The 25,019-nt window shown below is 35.4% G+C and overlaps 1 long non-coding RNA gene across 1 annotated transcript in view; it reads left to right on the forward strand.

The window, feature by feature from the left end:
* Nucleotides 1-13,724: 13,724 nt before the first annotated feature.
* LOC145662140 (uncharacterized) overlaps nucleotides 13,725-25,019 on the forward strand; it is a 43,341-nt gene continuing 32,046 nt past the window's right edge. Inside the window, exons 1-2 of the long non-coding RNA XR_014126997.1 lie at nucleotides 13,725-13,950; nucleotides 19,822-19,990. This is a non-coding gene — a long non-coding RNA (uncharacterized LOC145662140). The remainder of the gene's footprint in view (nucleotides 13,951-19,821; nucleotides 19,991-25,019) is intronic.

Consider the following 25,019-nt stretch of genomic DNA (forward strand, 5'->3'; position numbering starts at 1 on the left):
GATGTGAAATACTGCATCGAAAAAGTAAAAGAGACGATATCTCACCTTAGAGATGCAAGAAATGATTTGGAAGAGATGTATAGAAAAGTAAAAGTAAATGATAACGTGGAAGCTCATAAGAAAAGACATAAACAAGATGACCAAGCAGATCCAAAAATTAAATATGTGCGTCTCTACAATGAAATTATTGACACTATGATTGGACAAATGGATGTGATATTTCAAGGTCTCAGTGAGTTGCAGTTTCTTGAACTGTTAGATTCAAAGAAATTTCAGTGCTTCAGAACTCGATTTCCTGATTCCTTGTTTTTGACTCTTAAATCAAGTTACGGGAGTTTTTTCGATTTCATCAATTTGCGGAGTGAATTAACATCAGTTTACAGGTTCACTGATTTTTTTAAACAAAACTGTGACTGAAATTATACTTTTCTTGAAAGAAACAGGTTTAGCAGAAGAAGCGTTTCCAGAAACATATAAATTATGTTGTTTGGTGTCAACAATACCAGTCAGCACTTCCACTGTAGAGCGCACATTCTCTTGTTTGAAACGTGTAAAGACGTCTGTTCGTAATACGCAGAGCGAGAATAGAGTTTCTACACTTTCCCTGTAATCTATTGAAAAAAGCTTGCTAGATGAACTGCAAAGTCAAGGATCATTCTACGACGCAGTAATCGGAAAGTTCCTTGAGATGGGTGACAGGAGAATTCCACTAATAAATAAGTAAAAGTAAGTTTGATAGTATTATATATATGATTGTTTCACTTTTTATTTGATTAATTTACTAACTTGTTTCTTTGTTATTAAATTATGTAAGGCTTATGTTTATTCGATTTCTAATTTTTTTTTACACCTGATAGAAATGTCTTCGAACCTAGTCCTCTATGAGAAAAGTCACCGCACGCCACTGGTTATGTGAACTGGAGTGACAGAAAAAGTTTAACTTTTCAGAACTTCCAACTATAGAAATTCCTATAAGGTTGACTTTTCAGGAAATATAGGCTATCCACCATACGATTTCACTCATTATTCTTCATATGGATTTAATCAAATAAAGAATAGAAAAGAATAAATGAAAAGAGCTAATAAATTCAATCAAAAAGAGCTGATGAAATGTATGTTAATACTGTTCAGGAAAATCATGAGAAGGAAGAAGACTTACATTGTGGTATGTTGACAAAAGTTTCTAGTTATGAAAGATAGTTTGTAGGAAAGAAATTAAGTATGAAACAAAGGAGGTAATTGTCTAGACTGTGTTTGGAATGCCCTTTGACTGAATCTGGCATTATCTTATAACGTGGTGTATAAAACAGAAGAGAATAATTGGTAATTTAGTCACTATAAGGATGAGAATCAACTATGGTAATAAAAGTATTGAAAGATGGCGTAGCTAAAATAAAAATTTATTGCAATTTCCAGTACTAAAGTAAAATGTAAAATAAATATTTAGATGAACAAAATTAAAAGAAAGTTAAAGCAGAAAAAGCCTGTTAGAAAAAAGATCAAGAAAAATTTCTAACTGAGAACAATAATCAGATTTGAAAGTTGATTTTCAGAGAATCATTATCACAATTTACAAAGTAAAGAAAAACATGTTTCTGAAATTACTATTCTTATCCGTAAATGACTCCAGGAAATGTTTAATGATGCCGAAGACGAATAACTAATGAAAGATTCTAAAGTCTAATTATACAAGTACAACCCCATCAAGGATGATGATATCTGCCGGTAACAGGAATTGCAGCACAGGATTTGGAACACATTACTGAAGGATGGCAGCAAGCTGGACAGCTGCGAATATTCCCGCCATCACTATATGTGACAGGTATAACTTGCTTTGCCATCACTGTATAGGAGTTCTTCACACACATATGTGTGTTAGTATGAAAGTCGATAGGGTTGTGATTAACACAAATCAACCGAAATCACCGTTATGAACTGGTGAATGTCGGAAATTGAACTCCTACTATCGGTGATTTCCGATAATCACAAAGTCACTGTTAAACGTTTCGAAATTCTACGTAAAAACAATTACGAAAACCTGGTGAATTCACTGGATTTGTTCAGCTACGTATGACCTACGAACGATTACAAATTGAGTGGAGTGGGGCATAAGTGCAGCCACTAGCACCCTCTGTCCTATGTTTGTAATAGAACGGTTTACAGCAGTCATGTATTAGAACGTTTGTAGGCGACGAGAAAACGCGTGGACATACATCTCTTTGTCTCGTAAACTTCAAAGTTTGAAATACAAATAAACGACTGTGTTCAAGCGAGCCCGAAATGCTGGTCTATTGAAACGTGCCTTCTCGTACTGAGTGAAGCAATGAGCAGGACAGAGTTACGATTGCTTAGTGGAGTGCCCTATTTTGGCAGCAGCACGAATTGATACATATCATGTCTTCATTCCCGTCACGGGCCGTCCAACATCGTCCGTGGTCAGGTCCTGTGTTCATAGCTTTGTAAAGGTTGAAGGAAATTCAAGAAGGCATATTTCTTTAGTAATCCTTTATAATAATAATAGTTCTCCATCTTGGAAATACGAAGGCTGATTGACTTCCACATATGTAAGAATTGCCGAGCACGCTACAGCACAGGCGCAATATGAAATATGATAAAATGAATCATGAAAAGTGAACTACTGAAAAGGTAGTGTGCGAAATATCTCCTGGTAAATTAGTGTGCGAGATTGAGAAATGCAAAAGGCGATTAAGTTCTTGAGAGGCAAGATAGTACAATTTTATGCTTTGCACTTAAATTCTCCAGTACAGTTGTGAGTACTACGAACAATACTTCGCTAATGAACACTCTAGTATAAAACCCATAGTGTGGTGGTATACAGCACGACTCCCTTCATAATGTATATTAATATCAAAGTCTCACAATTAGTGGATCCCACTGAGTCTTATTCCACTGGTGGTGAGTGGAGTTACAATGTTGACGGAGAATCTACTAATTTAACCTACTATGGTCACTCTTTTCCGCATGTTTCAACCAATAATCCCTCGTCTTATTCACAAAAGGCTTCGTCTTAAGGTCGCCTATAAGGGGATTGTTCATCCTTTTAAACCCAGCTAGGTGCTGCAAAAAAAAAAAAAAAAAGAAAAAGAAAGAAAAGAAAAGAAAAAGAAACGCAGAAACCTGTACAAGTGCCAGTTGATGCATAATCGGTGAACGTTTGTAGTCATCGTGGAAGAAACGTTGATTGTGGAAAGATTTCGAGCAATTATGTACAGAAATGTCGGAAGAGGATGAAATAATTGCGTTCCTCAGTGGGTCGAACATTAGCCCTAATTACTACAAGGCTTAAAAACACAACCCAAAGCATCAAATATATTCTAGTGATGGATGCTGCTGGGACCTCCCTCGGGATCTCCCACGTGGATGGTGATTCATTTGGACTTGGCAATGTTCATTGGTGTTAACGGAAAGTTTTTGTCTATAATAGCATTCCGATAACATTCGGAAACGCTGCGCAGAATGGTGGCCTAATAGTTTGTCTAACTTTGTAATGACTAGACTGATGATAGCCACTCAAAATCACATTTTTTTCTTTATTATTAGAGGTCTTATTGTCACTTCCTTTTCTTCTCATTACTGTTTTCTCTGTTTCTTTCTATTTTTATTTGAAACGTCTCGACAACGATATTCAGTATTTGCTACAGAGAGTCACATTCTCTTTAATTTCAAATTTAATTGTCGCCCATAATTAATTTCTTCCTGTGTGGTTCCTTTCCCAAAAGGGTACTTATTTCAAGCGGAAAAATGCATCCTATAATGTTGTATAGGTATCTTACCTTACGTTCTGTGTTCACGAATGTATCCAGCAAACGGTATCCATTGTTTGGAAGAGGTTGCTGAAAAGTATCAGTAAAACTAGATGATACTTCTTAATGTTGAATCTCACATTCCGAGAGCAGATGTAGTTAGGTATGCAGAGGTTAATTTCTAGAAAGGAGCAGTTCGCGTTAGTGTCCTTCCTTGACTTCATAAAAATAAAGCAAAGGAAAGTTTCTTTAGTCTCCTTGAAGACAGTGGAGGCTGAGCAAATTGACCCAGGGCATGTCCGTTCCAGTTTCATAGCAATTCTACTGTGATGGCACGACATAGAAGTGATATTAAAGAACTAACGAGAAATTAGTCTGACTGTGATGTGAGAAGCATTCACTCAGCTTGATGGCAATACAAGAAAAATATGTTTGTTGATTGAAGTTTAGTGCCCATTTTCAGTTTCAAGCCTATGTGAACCTGTAAATGTACAATTTAAGATGAAATGCAAAGCACCGCCAAATTTTTTGTTGTCTACTGCCGGGTATTGAACCCAAGAGCACGTGCATCAAAGACACATGTGCTAGGTACCAGATCAATGCAAGCAATATTCGCTCGTTTAAAGAAGTGCTAGCCACAGTGAAAACTGATGTTCCTATCGTTTAAAATTAGAATCAGAAATTAGATTAAGTTTGTCTCTTAGTGTCACACATTACAGAAGTAATTTAACTCTCCAGATCATGCTAGATGATGAGAGCGAAAGTGGAACAAAAACTTATTACGAAACGTCATTGGGATTTTCGAACAAGGTACGTACTTTAATCGGTCGAGTTCAAAACTGTCTCCACGATCCGAAGATGAATTTCCATGAAGCTGTCTTGGATTTGAAAGACATATCATCATTATCTACACTTTCGTAAATCCCTGAATGAAGAATTTGATCTCAACTGTAATTTTTTATAAAAAAATGAAGTTGAGAAACGGGCAAGAAAAATGAAAATAAGAACTATGAAATCTCAAAAGATTGAGGTCTAACCTCTAAAGAAGAGATAGCAAATGTAATGAAGGTCACTCGGCCGTGTTCACCTGGAAATTGAATGGTTTCTTTTCCTATTTTTCCACTATGCAACATGGATATCTGTAAACCTTACGTTGACCACCATGTGCATCACCGATGATTCACACTGGGTGTACTTTGCAGAGCCATGTGTATCGTATGTGATTCACAGGCTTCGTATCTTTGTTTTTGAAGCCGTGTGAATCACCGATAATGCACAAGCATATAAGTTTTAAATGGTGAAATATATTCTCCGGTCTCAGAAAGATGTTCGGTATTCTTTATTTCCGGCTTCTGATGGATTTTCCCCAGTAATTATTTAATCATTATAATACACAAGAAATAAAGCTGGGTTTCCTATAATAAAACTGGCTCCAAGGTGCACTGTATCTGATTTGGCTCTGGCAGTCAATATGTTAACAACTGTGAAATCCTCTCCATGCATGAAACCAAGTAATCGAATAAGCAATTATATTTCATTTTAAAGAACAGATCAGTTTTTAGGGTCGAAAATGTAGAAGAATAAACTTCACAAATAATATAACTCATATACGTTTTGTCACTTTCTTAACTGAATTTAATATCCACTCATGAGAAGCGTACGTAACAAGATGTCTATCTCTACACAAACCTATTTATTATGTATCCATAGCAACAACTCTTTTTTTCTAATTTACGATTACAAAAGAATAATCTCTTGATATCTCTATGTATCTTTCTTTTCTTTTCACATAATACTGTTCCACTAATTCGCCTCTGGTCGCCTTTTTATAAGTTGGCACAGATTGCCAATACTACATTAAACAACATAACAACGTTATCGTTGTAAATGTAATAAGAATGCTTAGGGTAGGAGGGGAAAAACTGTGAAAGTAAGCTCTTCATGTTTCTCATTAGAATATTATTATACTATTGATTAAAATGTGTATATATTTGTGTCCTAATATTTATCAAATTAAGGAGGGGACAAATGTCTTCCTACCCTTCATACATGAACTTTCTGGATAAAATTGCTCAGTTTCTAAATTTGATAAAGTAATTTCTCTTCCGCATTTGATAGATATATAAGAAATGTGGTGTTTCTTCATGGTAAAATTGCCAGCAGTCACTAAATAATTTAATATACTACATCATTAGTAATATTTTTATTTTGTTTAACTTATGTAATAGCAGAGGGCAAGTTCTCCGTTTGGAAGAGACAGCCCCCCACCTCTTCAAAATTTTACTAAAATAGTCTCAAGTGTTGTGCATCGTTTGTGCATGCAAAACTGTCGTTTGTGAACAAAGAAATTTTAATGTAGCTATTCAAAAGCCGGAAGTGGGATATACTGATGTATCTATTTTAAATTTTCTCGAAAGTGCATATGAGTATTTACCCTCAGCATGTTATTGATCAGATCTGTGTGATCCCTTGCCTAATATATCGTTGGTAAAGGCACGTACAGGCTATCTGAATGTTCTTAATTTTACAGGAACGCGATTTGAAATTGTTCGTAGAACGTTATACCTTACTAGTCATTTCATTTGCAACACAGTGTTGCGAATGTTGGTACCAAGAAGGCTTTGACCTTAGTGTTTCTGAAGATAGTATTAAAGGTTGATCACGTTGTACTTTTGGCGGGAAAAAATGTGCCTCAATCAGTTACACCCTTCCACCGCTTTTATTCTAAAGAAAAAGTTTGTTACACCATTGAGAAATTAAAAGTATGATACAGCAATAGTGTTAGGCGTTCAAAAATACACTGATAACCAGAAATGAAGACGAGCCGGGACTCACCTAGGTGATGCCCTGGTACTTTTCTTACTACTAAGGCAGCGCTCCGGTACGTTTTCCGATACTGGTGTACAGTTCTGAACATTCTTTTAGGAGAAAATTTGTGTTTTCATGTTCCATTGTTTGAACTCAGGAAGTATGAAAGTGCCACGGTGTATGTTGTAATTATTATTATTATTAGTAGTAGTAGTAGTAGTAGTAGTTGTTGTTGTTGTTGTATTTGCTGCTGTTGTTGTTGTTTTCAAACAACCCAAAATTTATTTGTGGCAAATGACACCGTGGCAAACAACACACGTACGATTAGAATATGTTTGTTTTTGGGCTTTCTCTGTTTCCTTCTTTTATTCGTTGAACTCTGATATATTTCCGAATTTCTAGTAATGGAATTTTAAAATGCTGCTGAAATAAATTCTCTTAAGACTTAAATAATAACAAAAACTATCTTTAAAATCATAAATTACATAGGTAACTTCAACTTTCGCCTATTCAAGATTCGCCTAATAACGTCAGGCAATGAAATTTACAAATATTAACTCAAGAAAAAGTGCAAGCGAATCTTGAATTCAAGATTTGTCTAATGCGAAATTATGTTGGTAGTACTGACATAAATTAAAAATTTATATGTATATATTTAAAAAAGTAAGTACATATTAAAACAGAATAAGCACAATTATAGTATATGACTAAGTATTATATGTTTGACATCGAGATATAAAAATGTTGCATGAAGTTACAAAATGTAGTACAGAAAACGTAAAATGAAGTATCACAAATTCTATGAGAGTTTGCATAAATGAATAAAATTAAAGAAAGCACCAAAAATCAGTATAAGCACGATTATGGTATATGAATAGATAATATACGCTTGACATGGAGCATCGTCATTAAAAATGTTAATTTTTAAATTAAGCGCAAACGGAAGACGGAAAATTTTCCGGAAAACAGAAAACTGAAAATTTACGGGAAAACAAGGGCATAAAATTATCTTACGAAAAACAACCCACACATGTCCCATATATGTGAATCTATAGACCTACAAATAAAAATGAATGGTATGATGCATGTTCGTGCATCACGCTTAAACACCTGTACCAATCATGTTCTTCTTTGGTAATCTCAAATACGATTATTACGTTTTACTTTGAACACACAAGTACCTAGACCCCTACTTTGTCAGTGTTGGCAAGCTAAATATATTTTTAAATGGTTTCTGTACCATTGGAGGTATATACACCAACTTCGCATAAACATAATTCAACACTATAGAAAAGATACTGTAGATGCACCCGTCTCCCAAACACCCACGTTCGTCAGTATTACCAAGCACTTTAAAATATATTTTTCCTGTATAACTATATAACCATTTGTTTAATTTCAACTAAACTTAGTACATACATGACTTACAATTAATATTTTCAGATTGGGTACGATTTTTTTTTAAGATTCGTCGTTACCAAAATTTCAAATTGAACGACACGTTACTTTTGGGCTGCTTTTAATTATCTGCAAGTTATAACTTCGTAACTCTTACGAGTGCACCATTTTCTTATTTTCATAAATAAATTCAAAAATTACTAGTTTTATATAATACAATAAAAGTTTTGTTCATTCAGTATTCTGTTCATAATGAACTATAATTTTACTAAAACTAACATATTCGGAACTAGTTTAATTGTTGTTTTATTACTATTCCGTCTCAAGATCTGACAACATTAATCTTTTATTAAGTTTACAGTGTTGCATTATCACTGAACGCCTTGTTGCCGCAAATAATGCTTAGGACTAATGATTGTACGAACCTGTGTACACGTGGACATTACAGATTTAGAATAAGTGTTCAGTGTATTATTCATATTAATATAATGATTGAATAGAATTACAATGAAAAACTTCCAAAATTCATGGTTCCTAATTAAAGAATTTAGCAAATGAAATTAAGAATTGAGGAACTACAATGAAAAATCATACTGAAACGTTATAAAGTGTATTTAAGAGCTCACAAAACTGACTGAAGGAAACATGTCTCCTTGGAAATCAGAAAGATCGACCATTTTATACTATCACCGTTTGCCTAGTTCATTGCGCACTGCAGTTCTATTATTCCATTCGTAATATAGAGTTTGGCATAACACCAACCCCAACAGTCCGGAACCCTAATCGCCGGCAACCGAGACATCTTACGTATTTCCAACCCTAGGTGCTTTCATTAAATCGATATGTAATTATCTATATATATTATTCCTACCTATAGGTCTAATTATTATTAAAAGTGTATAGCTGCTAAATAATTCATTTTTATGTTTGGGCTATAAATAGTTCAAATCTGCTACTTTTAAAGCATAACCTGGGGATCAAGAAATACTGGGGGGTAAGCATCCCTAGGAGTAGGGATCGGAGAGGTGACATTTTAAAATTGTCGGAAAGATCGATATTAATGTTGAATTCATAATTTTCGGATCGCTAAGATAAATAGTGACAGTTTTCATGAAATTGAAATTTATACCTGGGGTAAAAATGGGAGGTGTGAGCTTCTAAAAGTAATCGAAAATGATCAATATTAATGTCGAACCCATAGTTTTCAGGGGCGCTAAGATGAATTGTGGCACTCTTGGCACTGTTTAAGAAGAACAAGAAGAAAACGTGTAAGTTTTCAGTTTAATCAATTGGAACTCATACACTAAAAAAAAAAGAAACAAAAACATTCATCATCCAAACTGTAGATGAGAGTATAGAGCTTTTTTAAATATATTTTAAAAGATAACATTTCAATATTTTTTTCAGCAGCACAATGATATAGGCGCGCGATAGAGAAATGTCCAGTGTTTTTTCAACATATTCTCAAACTTTTATAAGGATTTTGTTATGATTTATTTACAATTTTAATTTGTTCTGTTATATTTATTTATTATATTGCAAGTACACATAACTTTGTGAACACATGAACTTCTAAAGTAGGCCTATATTTTGGGCTGCAGTGGCTGATTTGTAAAGCGCTCACCTTCGATGCATGGGATTCCCGGTTCGATTCCTGCTTATATCATGTGGCCATCGTGGGGTACAAACAACCTGTGTATGAGTTTTCTCGAGGTTCTCCCGCTACCTCCCATTTTCTTCATTCCACCAATCATTCCATCATCATTCGTCAGGCTAAGTCAATCAGTCAAAGTTGCCGAAAGAACTTAAGTTAGAATTGAAAATTATATTCAATATAAGTGAATAATATAAAGTGAACATAAGATAGAGACATAAATAGAAACAGTAGTCTGACCCAAAGTTACCTGAAAGCAGTTTCAAGCTTCTCTTTACTTTTACCATACCACTGTTACCACATTGTTCTTCCAGAGGAAGAAAATGTAGCTATAACAGTCTATTTCTTTCGTCAGCTCTGACAACAAATTAAGGAATAAACTAATTTTAAATGTTTGCGTTAGGTCCGGAAATACCTTTGTTATATATATTGTTATATATAAAATAGGATTATTTGAAGAGGGCATGGTATTTGGAAAAGAGGGAAGGACGGGACGACAAGAGTAGAAAATGAAGACATATAATCCGAAAGCAGGGCGTCTGGTAACCTGGTTCAATACTTGGCTCACCCGCGACCAACCGCATGACAAAATGGACTGCAACCAACGACGGGTTAAGAAAAATTTTTAAAAATGCTACGCGAAACCAAGCAAATGAATTAATGCTCTTCAACATCTACTGTTATAGAAACGCAACTCAAACTTAATAATGGATAGGAGAGCACAGGTCGAGCAACTCAGCGTAGAAACATTCCTTCCTGCCACAATCTACTTGAACACTTGCTTAATCACGTATTATTTCTGTTTGCGTGGGGCCATTCTGATCATTTGTATGAACCGGGAAATTCCCGATCATGCGTTTTTCGGGGAATCCCTGATTATGAGGCAGACTCTGAGGGATGAATCCCTGAGGGCAGTTCACACAGTTCAGTTATCGCTTGTTGAGGTCTCGTAAAGTGATAGTCATACGTAGAGAATGGGGAAGTCGAACATTTGGAAGCATTTCAAACGTGAGAAGAATGCTTTAACTTTAAAATGTGTATACTGCTTAGTGTAATTAAGTATGGAAACAATACTTGTAGTCTATGTTACCACATGAGAGCAAGACATCCAACTATAATAGAAGAAACTACAGGGACGGCCACACTTTCTCAAGATGAAAATGTTGATGATGTCACAGAAGTTGCTGAAGTGCGAAGACCTTCAGATTAGAGATGGCCACATTTTCCGGTAAAACGGAAAACGGAAGAATATTTTCCGGAAAAACGGAAGACGGAAAATTTTCCGGAAAAGCAGAAGACGGAAAATGTGATTTCCCAAAACCGGAAAATCATTTTTCCGGAAATAGCCATCCCTAATTCTAACACAATCGTGTTAACACATAGGCTTGTAGTTGAAATAATACAACGATTGTTTACAGTGTACACCATTGTTTTGCAGTCAACAATAATTTTACACAACTTTTAGGAAGGAGTGAAGTGAAATTCTGCGAAATTCTGAAAACCCAACATTATGGGTTAAAGCTTAGTATTTATGTTAGAATATTGAAATACACTGAGAAAGGTCTTATAATTCCTCGTCCTAGTCAATTCCTGGTTGATTTTCTTCCGACATTTTTAAGAACATCGATTCTCTGAATTATTTTATATTTTTCTTCAGACAGCAGTTTTTACGAACTTTCTAAATATATATTTGCTTGTTACATTTGAATTTTCTCCATTTCTGCATTCATTTAAGTCCTATTTTGTACTTAGTTTTTCTAGAAATATATTTTTGTACAAATACGTGTATATTTTTGACTTGGTTTATTTTCGATTTGTCCTAGAAATATACTTTATTGTCAACTCATCTCTTAGAATAGAGGAGGAAATAAATTGGAAGGATAGTTCGACAGTGACGCTGTCTCTCGCCAACAATAATTAATAATTATCTAGAAGAGATGGTGAAAAGGAGCCTACATAATAAAGATGGCATCTTAGTACGAGATAGAATGATTAGGAGTAAACGGTTTAAGATGATAAAAGGACTTATTGCGAAATCTGAAAAGAACATCAATAAGATATTAGAGAACTTGAGGAAGGGTTCTAAATAATATGTTATGAAAAGAAATGTTAGAAAAACAAAAGCCATAGTGATTGGAAAAGAAGCAGTCGATGTCAAATATGAAAGAATTGGAGAAAATAAAACAGGTGAATAGTTTTCGATACCTGCCTAGTATACCTATTATTAGTGATTATATGAAGTGCAAACGTGTAATAAAAGCCAGGATAAGAATAGCGAAAGAAGCCTTTAGGAGGAAGAAAAGTCTATTTTGCATGAACTTGAGTAAAGAGTTGAGAAAAAAGACTTAAAATGTTTCGTGTGGAATATTACACTGTATGAGGAGAAACATGGACATTAAGCAAAAATGATTAAAAACGACTGGAAGCTTTCGAAATGTGGGCGGTGGGGCGGGGGAGAATTGAGAAAAATAGTTCGGTCGAGCGGAAAACGAATGAGAGGGTGTTAAAAATGGTGAGGAAGAAAAGGATAATTTAAGATATTATTAAGAAGAGGAAGAGAAATTGCTTGGCTCATTGGTTGAGAAGGAACTGTTTCATGAGGAACGTGGTAAGTGGTATATTGGCAGGTAAAGGGGAGGGAGAGGACGAAGAAGGCTACAATTGATGGACTATATCAGAAAAACCGTACGTGAAGACGAAGAAGTTAGCGACGGACCGTGGAGCATGGAAGCTTCTCAGTTGCGACAAGTGACCTGCCAATAATGCAGAATGCCTATGATGATGATGATGATGATGATGATAATGATTCTATTTTTAACAACCTTCCACTATTATTAGGTATCGCATCATCACCCGCTCTCTTAGCTTCAGTGCTTCATCGTGAGACGTTAAACGAGCGTTTTCCAACCTTTTTCAACTTACGGCACACCACAGGTGTTACTTGGATTCTCGCAGCACATTTATACAAATTATTATTTGCAAATATAAAACACAGTGGTATTTTTTCTGTGATTATTGATCTCCTCACAGAGAAGAAAGCTCGATCACTGATTTTTCAATATAGTAAATCATTATGCTTATTTTTCATTCTAATTTAAAAATAGAAAAAAATTGCAATAAAATGTTGGACTCAGGTTTTTAAAAATGCTCTTTCTTTTAAAAACTGGATCCAACCTTTTACTAAGAACAAAGATCACTAAATAACGAACGAACAAACAAAACTCTTTTAGTTTCAAAACACAAATGTAGGTAATTTGTCGAAAGGATTGAATGATATTTTAAATTTTCAACTTACGAAATAGTCTGCAACAATAAAAAAAAAAAAACAATAATGGTCATAACAATGATAACAAATACTTTTCTCAACATTAGAAATGTACAGAACAGTAACACGGTATGAAACTTAAAATTGTAGATTCATAGTAGAGGTTCATACTAATGTAAAGTACAAATACTGTATACATTTTCCCCTACGTTTTGCAATTTGATTGCTATAAAATTAATATTTTTTTTTTCGATTCCTCGCGGTACACCCGCGGCCCATTCACGGCGCACCAGTTGGGAAACGCTGCGTTAAACTAACTTTTAAAAAAATATACGTGCGTAGCCAAAATCTTAAAGATACCGCACAAGCTTTTCCAAAATATTAACAATATACCTAGGTAATGGGAAAAGTTGGATTGAAATTCTCTTGTCACAGTTGCTTTTCCATTGTCGGCAGAGGGAAAATAATTTTCATCTTCCGCATCTACTAACATGGTTAACATGCGCCGAGATCATCAGAGTGTGATGGAGACATCTCGACTAACATAAACATCTAAGAAGGACGAATATCCACGAAGATTCTTTATGGGAGAAAAAAAAAATAGTGAGAATTATGGATACACACACACTCACACATCTTCCTTTATTAAAAGAAAAAATGTTAAAAAAATATTTTTGCTACATGCAATTGTCCTTCATTACGTGTGTTTACCCTCTTCATTACATATGACTTCGTATCTCTTCTTCCGTTGGTTAATACGTCATTACTGACCTGACCGTCATGGGTCCCTCGTCACCAATTTCAAGATCATTCATTTTCCACGAGTCAGTGTCACCGTAACTCAACAGTGTCATTTTCAGTGATTATTACATGACTACGTATTTTTTTTTTTTATTTTTTTTTCACATGCCGTGTTGATCATTACTATATAAGCAGAAACTTAAGTACGTAGCTTTTAATTGCAAGAGAGTGAAGTGGTTGAAATAGAGGTATCTTGCACTAGTCGTTTAGTACAAAAGGATTTAGAATTTAAGGACATAAAAATGCGGTGTCTACTTGCGGTAAGTTAGTGTTGGAGAGCTCATTTTCTTTATTCCAGTTACATTATAGAGATTAATGTTCTTAACATAGCACTAGACGATAAAAGGAAAAAGGTTTCAGTGTATTTTCTCGTATATTTTGTTGGAAGTCCCGTCTTGTTTCGATTCTCAAATATCTAATTCTTTCACGTCTCGCAGCGATCCTTCCTCTGGTCTCGTTTCCAGACATCCGTTATCCAGAGAGCGGTATATTGTACAAATATACGGAATCCATATGTTTACTACGGAAATCTCTATGGAGACATACGTTATTCATGTGTTTCATACGCACTTTTCCAGCTTAGATGTTACATCATGTTGCTGCAAAATGTCTAACCTCTAACAGTCTTCCGTATATTACATACTTATAAATATGTTTCATACCTCGCCTGTATGTTATATACGTCCATCTGCAAATGAGATCCTTACATGCTATATACAATCATACGGAAATTACGTATAGATGGAACACGTATACGGACAATATTATAAAACTTACGTTTTCAGTTATACTTCTGGTGGAGGATGTTCTATATCAGTTATACTTCTGCTTGTACTTTAAGTCCACACGATTTACGCATGTAACCTACATTTTTACGTACGTCACATTTATTTTTTTCTCTGTGTCGATTTAAAATTTCTGTGCAAAATTTATGCCTTAATTATTTCTTATTAGAATCCTTGAGCATCACGTGAGGCCTACGAAGCGTCTGGTACAACTACATTTAAACCTTATTCTATTATTGAAGTATATTGTGCAATAACTTGTCTATCTTTCATAATTGATAAATTTTCTTTATTGTATTCGTACAATTAATTTATAATTTAATACTATGCGTTATATAATACTAAAAATCACTAGTTGAGATTTAAGTCTTGGATAAAGTACTGTCGCCTACAAGACTCGAGAAATTACTCACCTCGACAAAGAGACGAGAATTGTTAAATTCGTCTTCTCGTTTCGAATTCAGAAATTGGGGCCACGGTGGCTCAGTGGTAGAGTCTTTACTTATGGTGCGTGGTTACTTTCGATCCCAGGTCGCATCGAGTGTGTTTTATGGTGGACGAACACCGTGATCTTGGATTTTCTCAGGGTTCTCAAGTTTCCTTCTACTTTATTTATTCCCATTAGATTCATTTCTCATAATCACATTCTCCTTTAGCCTAGTCAGCACAATCGTGAGACATAAAAAACTTAAAGATTTCATTTCGTTTCAAATTTAGAAATGGTTTTCTTGTTTAAACTCTCGTCTCGTTTTAGAAATGAAACGAAAAATATCTACGTAGTTTATTTTTTATTTTTATTTTATTTTATTTTATTTTTTTTTTTATCAGAGTATAACACTTAATTCCTGGTAAACTGCTGTTGCTTAGTGAAAGAGTGATGACTTCTGGCACACGAGGACCCGGGTTCCGTTCCAGTTCGGACTAGTGGGCTTTATGACGAAAACATACCCTATATGTGAGTTCCTCACTTTCAACGTTTCCTCCCACTTTCATCATTTTACCAATAATTAATCTCATCATTACCCTCTTAGCCTTAGTGTATAGTCGTGGGACTTCAAACTTAAAAATGAAAATCAGTTTCTGAACCTAATCTCTGAAAACTTAGAAAAAAGTTCAGAACAGTAATTTAACTTTTTTTTCTTAATGATGGATATTATGCTTACTTTCTTTGTAAGGCTACATGTAAACGAGAACTTTAGTATAAAGTGAGATCTGAATCATCATTGAGCCTTTGTTAGTCTTCCATCGGCAATCGAACTCGAAACCTAGCGCACCAAAGACACACTCTTTGTTCACTAGACCAGCAAGAAGAGTTGTAACAAAGAAAATAAGCAATGAAGGGTAGGAGGAAGTTATAGAGGTTCATGTCTAATGCAAATGTTTGTAGGATCGATTCTGAATTTTGGAAAATATTACATTTTTGCATTTTCTCGATGTTTTTCTTATTTTGTTGTTCTTCTGATTCCTTCTTATCGTTTGCTGGCATTTGTTATTTTTATCCATTTATGGTGTTGAATATGTTGACCATCTATGTTTCTTAGAATATGGATTTATGTGTACTAATTTTTCTTTTGTCTGTGAAATGTACTGCAATTCGAATGGTCCTTAGATTTATCACAACGTATTTGCAATATATCTAAAGAAGTACATATATACTTGTAGCCTGGTGTTCACGTATGTGTACATCGGCAAAACAACAAATAATCTCTATTTTTCACTTGGAATAATGTACTTCAATCTTTATAAAATTATGGGAAGAAACACAGATGTCAGATTCAGCAGGAAATCACCTTAACTCACAACACCTTTACCTTGAATAAACCAGTATCAATTTCACAATAGAAGATCAATTATTTCGAAAATGAAAAGGAAATTCCATTTACGTACCAGCCACCAGGTCTTCCATTATAGCAGACCTACTGTAGGAGACACTCTAAATAGATGTCTATTCGCACAAGACCCAGTTTTAATACAGAAAAGCCCGCCAAGGCTCGGAAATTATTGAAAAATCAAATCTGCGTTGCAACCTTACTACAAAAGTACCAGATTTAGTGAAATGTGATGTACACAAACGTTACGGTGAGGGCTGAAAGGGTTAAAATATAAATTCCTCATGTTTTGATTCAATCAACCCATCCATCATATCATTTTTTCTTCTTTATAAAAATTGAATCGGTGTTCTGAATATCCATGCAGTATCGAACGAAACAAGTGGTAGTCGGAAGAGGATATGTCTGGTGATTATGCTAGGTGGGGTAAAACATTCCACCGTAGTGAACAAAATTTTCCTAACAGTTTTACCAACATGCGGTCGTGCTTTGTCTTGAAGGAACACGACTCATTCACCTAATGGACCCCATTCTGTACGATTTTCCTTTTAAACTTGGTTCAAATTGTGTAGCTGTTGTCCGTAGCATTCTGTAGTAACGTTTCACCAGGTTTCAGAAGCTAGAAGTACAAATCACCCAGTTCTGATCACCCAGATGCATAGTAAACCCTTCTTCGCGCGGACATTGCGTTTTGCTTATGCATGGCTCGCTTGAATCAATCCATGATCTTTTACATTTCGGATTGGGAAAATAAATATATTTTTCGTCGCCAATAAAATTTCAATGAAAGTAATACCCTACTTTATTTTTTGTCTGGCAACCAAAATTCAGCAAGTTGTTTTTCGTCTCCATCTATTTTCCTTCTCTTTTGAATTTTTCTTAAGACAAACGTTTGGATACAGTTGCTTGATTAACTTCTAATGCTTCTACAAGGTGTTTTTGCGTTTGAAATGAGTTTTTAACCACCAATATTTTCCACGTGCTTTGTCCTTAACACTGAAATCGACATCTTTGAATCGCTTAAACCATCGTTCACACATGCTGACTGAAGGAACATGTTTGTTGTATGTGTCCACAAGCATACGACAGGCTTACGCAGAATTTTTCTTTTAAAAAATATATTTTAAAAAAAGTGAAATAAAACTTCTTGCAAATTAAACTTTTTTCGGAACAAAAGTGGACAGTTTCAAAGCGAAAAGGTAACATGTTTTTCATACTCCAATTGCTACTGCGTGTGTTTGTACAGAATTCCATCAAGCTCGAAGCAAAAAATGTAATGAATTAATTTAGTTTAATATCCCACTGTTATGCTCCTTAAGCTAAAGATAAGAGGTGTTTAAATGAAAGTGAATGGTTGTGAAATTAAATGTTTTGTGCTCTCCTATCGGGAATTCTACCCAGGACCCGTAACATTAACATAGATACTACTTGCTGGGCCGACCTCAAGCAACTTAGGACTCCTTCCCGCAAGCCCCACCTTAAAAGCCAAGATTTTAAGTGTGTTACCCATCATTATTATAGTAGAATTAATGAAAATATAAAATTCACCAAATAATAATAATAATAATAATAATAATAATAATAATAATAATAATAATAATAATAATAATAATAATAATAATAATAGTAATTGTGAATAAGGAGAAATGTTGGTCGGCGAATAAATCTACTTAAACTATATTTGTCAAAAATTAACTACAGATATGTATTTCAAATAATACATATTTTATATATTTCAGTTTTTTATACTTTCATGCCAATTTCTTGTGCCCTCAAAACTTGGTGCCAGTTGGATATGCATGCATATCTTCCTATAGAGCCTTTCCTGACTACTTATAAGTTTGGTAATTAGTTCCAAAGTGACTGATAAAAGATAGTATAGGGTGTGTATACGCACTTTCAATTCATGAATAAACTATTTCGCAAAATGAATTTTATGATGTAGATATTTGATATACAATGCATAATGTATATTGAATTTCCTAAAAATAGTGCCCAAGGACCACAAACAACAACTTTACCACAGCAGGTCAAAATTAAACGATAATGAACAGGAGCTTTCTTCAACTATTGGGACCAATAAAATATGGCATAGGGCCTCCCTCATTTTCCCAGATGTCGGTTAAACTCAGTAGATAGTGACGCTATTTATGCATATGAAGTGAAATAAACACAGCTTACTTGGTAACAAAGGAGAAAACAAACACATTTGCTCAAAGTGTTAAACATTGGATTTCTTAGACATGATGTAGGCCTAATTTGTCCACATATTAATAGATGAGATTAGTATTAACGTCTGCAGGCTTTAACTTTCATCTGACGAGCGATATAACTGCTTGACGTACTAATAAGGCAATGCTAACGGTTTCAAAGTTAATCTACGACATTGTCATATCAAAAGCGCACTGGGGGAAAGTGTTGCCAGATCGATTAGATGGAAAATCAGAAGACTCGAAGCTAAAAACCAGGAGAAAGCAGTAGACACATAAAGGAGCGTCATTTGAGTGCAAATCCAGGGAGAGCAAAAAAAAAATACATTATTAAGGGGAGTGTGATCAGAACAAGAAGTCCAGAATTCATTATTACTTTCATTGCAAAATAAAACAATACATACAAATCAAATTTGAATTTTAAATTTCGTGTTTTCCGATGATTAGGTTATCTTTTGGAAGTAGAAAGACCCTAATGGCCCCTTTATATCAATAATATTTGATACACATGTGTGTGAAGTAAGATGTAGTGAAAGAGCAAAGTGGAGTGCGAAAATGTCGGTTATCATGCACCTAGCGATAGTATAGCTATATGGTACAATCACACGTGATCATGCCGTAAGATGAATTTTCGCTAACGATCGTGGAGAGATGATTTAAGCTATTCTTCCAACCCAAGTCCCACTCTGAACAACATGTACTCGTAAATTTTACAGTAAGTCATAAAGATCATCAACCATCATGCATACAGAAGATAACGTACAGTTGTATCCTTGTATTCATATTATATACAACAAATCTCTATAACTATATTCTCTACAGATCTTTGTGTATGCATATAGAGAAATTTCATCTTTTTATGAAAGGAAAAAATGAAAATTCAATATTAATAATAATATATTTCTTTAACTTCCCGAAATAAGGAAAAAGCATGAGATTAACTTTTCATTTTCGTTCGCAGTAGATCAGTAGAACGTGAAAAAAGCAGATCTCCTGCAAAATCAGTAGCTCTGGCAACACTGCTGGAGGGTATATTATTACATACAACTTTTCGTTTTATATTGATCTGTAGGTTTGTTATTCTTTGTAGTCATTGGTGCTATTTTTAGTACACCTGGTTGAAATTCGAAGTTCTTCAAGTATTCTAACACTAAACTTCTGTTATCCTAATGAAAAAGTAAAAAGAAACTCCATTTTTAAACTTTAACACTTCTGTTTATTTTTTCATGCTTTTCTTTAACGCCAATTATTTTAAATAAGATATTATTACTTGAAACATTAATTTTCGTCTATTATATTGTTTGCAGGTTTTGTGTGTAATTGCGCTATTGATTTTGCAAGTATCAACCGAAGAGAAACCTCAAATAGCTCCATCACCAGGTAAAAATCCGGAATCGTTAAAACCATCGGAATCATTTTATTATCCTTATTATGGATACGGATATGTTCCCACCTACTATTCATACGCTCATTATAGTAAGTATAATAATATAACTGCAACTTAATGTATTTTATGATTTTTTTTCTTTTGTGTCCCGTAACCAAATATACAACTTAGGAAAATGTTTGGTAAAGAATTGCCTATAAGTGTTCTCAGTTTGTTGCAATCATCTGTGCATATAAAAGCAGGATATTTGTTTTAGACTTGCTATCTACAGGATGTGTTGTACAGAAAGTCACTATCTAATTTTATTTAAATGGTCATAGCTTTGTCAATTTCAATTAAATCTCAAATTTTGTTTTATATTAGTCTAGATTCCTTGAGAAACCAAGAACATAGAGGCAGTGAGATCTACCGTTTGTTAATGAATGACTATCCAAGATGCATATACTAATATTGTGTTTTGAAAGAAATTCCAGGAAGCATTTCTTGAAATAAAATTGATACAGTCCTCTAATTCTTCCAAACTGTTGTACGTAGACTTTGTCTTTGGCCCAATCACATAAAGAAAAAGTCACAAGGTAGGGGGTTAGGGATGCTGTCAGGCCATTCATGTAGCCCTTTCTCTTATCATCTAGTGTTCCTGGAAATGTGGTTCACTTCTTCCATCTGCTACATACACAGTTGTCATTCTTTTGCATGACAGTTTCTGTTCGTGCTGGGCAGAGTCCGATTTTTGATCGTGAAGGGTAGAATGAGGTACATGAACCTTTCGCCGCCATTGCTATAAAAAGATCAGAGATTTCCACTCATCAAAACAAAAAGATATCTTGTTGCGATCCTGCTATGTCATTTTTTTTTTTCGCTAGCTTAGTCACTCAGTCGCTTGCGCTGGATGTCATTTCTATTGTGGCCTTGTTTTCTGAGGGAACGTAGAATAATATAAAATATTGATTATGAGAATCCATTAAAAATAATACAACTACGACCATTTAAACAAGACAGTGATTTTTCACCCACCGTATGTCAGGTACAAAACTGGGAAATTTTATTTGCCTACTGTGCTCGGATGTCTATCGACAGCAGAAACGGGAAGAGAAAGAAGTGCTTTTTTGGTGTTTGTTCGTCGTGTTAAGAATTTGTGCCATTTCAGTTTTTATCCTCCTATAGATACTGTAAATTGTAATGAGGAATTGGGTGTGAAACAGTTGATGGTTTCTTCTGCGGATACCGGAAAAAGACTAAGGAAGGAAGTACTGATGTATTTTCAGCTTTAGGGGATCCAAAATCCTAATAAGAAGTGATAGATTTATCAATTACGTTGTCAGTAGATGGCTAATGGGTAAGATAACCCTTCATCCTAGATGCTTAATCAATTCAGGATTTGGGATGTTACTCAATACAGTTGAGCAACCCAGGTCGTTTCTTCGTTCAGGCAAATCATATTGGTGCAATGGAAAATTTTAATGATTGAGAAAGATTTTTCTTCGGCTAGAAAGCTTTATTTGACAGTAGCAAACAACGAGAAAGAATTCGCCGTAGAAACATTTAACAATAACATTATTGGACTGTTTCAAATGCCGTTTGAAGTCGGTAAGGCTATACAATTTCAGTTGATTGTTTTCGGTATGTTTACACGTAATATTACAACAATCACAAAACACGTATAGCACAATAATTACTCAACAATATTACAACACAACACAGTGACATCATTTCAGATATTCTTTCAGGGAGGGGGAGGACTCCGATATATATAAATCAACTTTTCAAGTTTTTCATTAGTATAATTATAATGTAACCATTTATGCACACTTTGAATATACAGGGTGGTCGTGCATCAATTCATCAAAATCTGAGATGAATCTACAGATAAAAACAAGCAAACAATGCCATATGAACATTGGGTGAATGCAGCTTCGTTTCGACGCTAGAGGCATCTGAAATGCCACCTTCCGAGGCAAGAACGGTGGGCAATAATGCGAGAACGGAGAGAAATAGGAATGTCGAGTCAAAAGATATCAAAGAAAATTCCATCCGAAGAATTCAAGTATGCATAAGTGATGGTGAAACAGTGGCGGCGCCAGGGGTCACACAAAGAAAGCGAAAGCAAGAAAAGTGGACAATTTACACTGACACACTGTAGAAAGGGATGTTACATGGAACATGCAACAACAAGTGTTAATGAACAAAGGCAACAATGGCTACGCTGTAGGGTCACTATGGGAGGTGGAATGTAGGAATACAGTATTTTTGTAATTTAGAGACATAGGAATGTGCGGTCAAAACATATCAAGGGAAACCCCATCCGAACAATCCAATTATGCATAAGTGGTGGTGAAGTAATGGCGGCGCAAGAGGGGCACAAAGAAAGTAAATGAAACGCTGAGAAAAGTTGAAATTGATGAAAACACAACTACTTGAAAGCAATCGGAAGACAAGGAATACAACTTCAGGTGTACTGTATAGTACATGTGCGATGACGGAGGGCGCATAGCTACAGAAGATGAAACCAAGGGGGTGTGCGGAGCAACGGATTGTAGAGCTAGTCATAGGCAGTAGTGAAAACGTGAAGGTGCAGAGGACAGCGTGTAGTTCATTCGTAGCGAATGGGGTAATCACAGCAACAGCACAAGCGTGTTAGTCCTAAACTCTACGGGCACGATAGTGCCAGTGTGTATGCGAACGTGGTTTACTTTGTGTCGTGCAAAACAGTGTTGATGTTGACAAGCGCGGGACGGACAAGTGCTGTGTGTAATGCACCATGATGAATAGGGCAGTATACGCTAACAACGAACCCTAACTGCACAAGATGTGCTAGGCATGTGCCATATATGTGTCCCAGCTAACTTTTATGTACCTAAAACTTGACACATATGATATTCATGTCCTAATGTGCTAAGTATGTACTTCAGCTACCTACAGTTTTAGGTACTTGTTACACCTAATTGATATTTGCAACTATGTACCACAAATATACCATTTATATACCTGGCTCAGTTTCGCACTCTAACAGTTATTTGTTTCTAGTTCGTCATTTGGGACATACATCTGTCATGTTCTAGGTACGTCCTTTAGGTACATACAGTTTCGGATATCCAAATAGCACAAGATATGCTAAGCTTGCGCCATTTAGGTGTTCTTAATTCATCCCCCACATTTGATGCATTTGTTGCTTCTTTTTCTAAGCGATTATGTACTAGAAGTAACAAACGCATCAACTTTATTAGATGGCAACTGTTGCCAATCATTTGAAAGTGAATATGGAAGAACCATGAAATAAAGTAAACAGACACTCGTTATAAAATTACATGGCGAGCAGATTTTATCTGATTTTAACGTGTATATAACGTTATCGTCGAATATACGTGGTTAAAGAAGCACTCTGATTAGCCAAATTCAAAAGACCTCAAAGATTTATCCCTGTAGAAGCGACGTTCTCTTCGTCGCCTCCATGGCGAATTTGGAAGAGCACACGGCTAGTAATCCAAAGGTTGGTGGTTCGCTCCTCCCGCACCTGGGATACATTTTTTTACTTGTTTAAAAGTTTTATAGACTCACTTTAATGTAAACACATTACGCATATAGGGGGATTTAACATGTTTTGGGGGAGTAATTGTGTGGTTCATTGACGCTTACGGCATGGGGAACATACCTAGAACATACTAGGGACGTTCCCCATGTATATGTCAGGCATGTGCCTAGGGGCGGACATAGACTGCGACTTTCACTTGTCATAGATGTGATTTCTCTCTCAGAGGTACATAAGGCACATAGTGGACACATTCCTATGTACACTCATGTCCAAAATGATTGTCGCATATCTATAACTGTCTTCTTGTAAGAATATAATTTGATAATGATTTTGCAGGGTACTTTTAATAGTGATACTATGTGTATAATAGGAAAATGTATATTTGTGGTAAATTCCATAGGAAAAGAATTATGAATTCGAAAATTAGAATGAGTAAAACAAAATGTTGTTAAATGAACAATGTTTCATTTTCGTTTTATTGTTCTTATTTACATATCATAAAATTTGCCACATACATGCCTTTGCCGATTATACACATACTAACGTTATAAGAAATACCGGGCGAGTCCTTATCAAATTATATTCCTACAACACTTTTATAGACATGCGACAATAATTTTGGACATGGGTGTACCTGAGGGAACATGATAGGCATATGCCTGCTATGTAATTGTGTTGTTAGGGAAATGCGGATATACATTTGATGTGCGGCTTAGCAGAAGGTAATGCGCAAGAAGCACGCAGATTATATGTGGAACGCTATCTAGATCGACAAATTCCAGGACCGGGGATTTATTCGCTTTCATCAGCGATTGTGGGACACTGGGTCATTCCTTCCCAATAGAGACATTCCGATTCGACGATGTGTTAGAACACCCGCTCTGGGAGAGATTTTACTCTGACATGTAACCCGGAACCCGAGTATTAGTACACCAACAAATAGCATGGCAGGAACACGTTTCGCATCAACTCGTGCTAAACACCTTTGCATAATAATAATCACAGAGGATATCACGTACAAAGAACGCATGCGTTATACGATGGTGACTATAAAGCCCAAAACGGTTCTGTAGTTGGTTATAACGCTGCTGCCGTGCATCACCAGCCTTTCTAGCGCAGGTGTTGTTCTCGGATGAGGCATTTTTCACACAGGACAGCATCACAAATGTCCACAATGACCATCGGTAAGCAACCAACAACTTGCATGCAACTCTACAGACGAAGCATCAACAGCGTTTTTAATTGCATGTGAGGGTTGGCATTATTGACCATTACGTTGTGTGACCAAACGTCTTACCACAGCGATGGAACACAATATCGTATCTCCAGTTTCTGACCAAGTACCATCTATTCTGTTTGAAGACGTTCCACTGAGGACACAATAGTGTATGTGATTCATGCATGGTGGCGCCCCTGCCCTTTCATGTCGCACCATTCGTTCGCGCCCCCCTCCCCTGTAGTACATTTTACTTGTTTAAAGTGTTTTTTAGACTCACCTTAATGTAAACACATTACGCATATAGGCGATTTAACATGTTTTGGGGGAGTAATTTTGTGGTACGGCATGGGTAACATACCTAGAACATACT

Source organism: Thermobia domestica, chromosome 10 (assembly GCF_964235325.1).
Source record: "Thermobia domestica chromosome 10, izTheDome1.hap1.1, whole genome shotgun sequence".
NCBI classification, from domain to species: Eukaryota; Metazoa; Arthropoda; class Insecta; order Zygentoma; family Lepismatidae; genus Thermobia; species Thermobia domestica.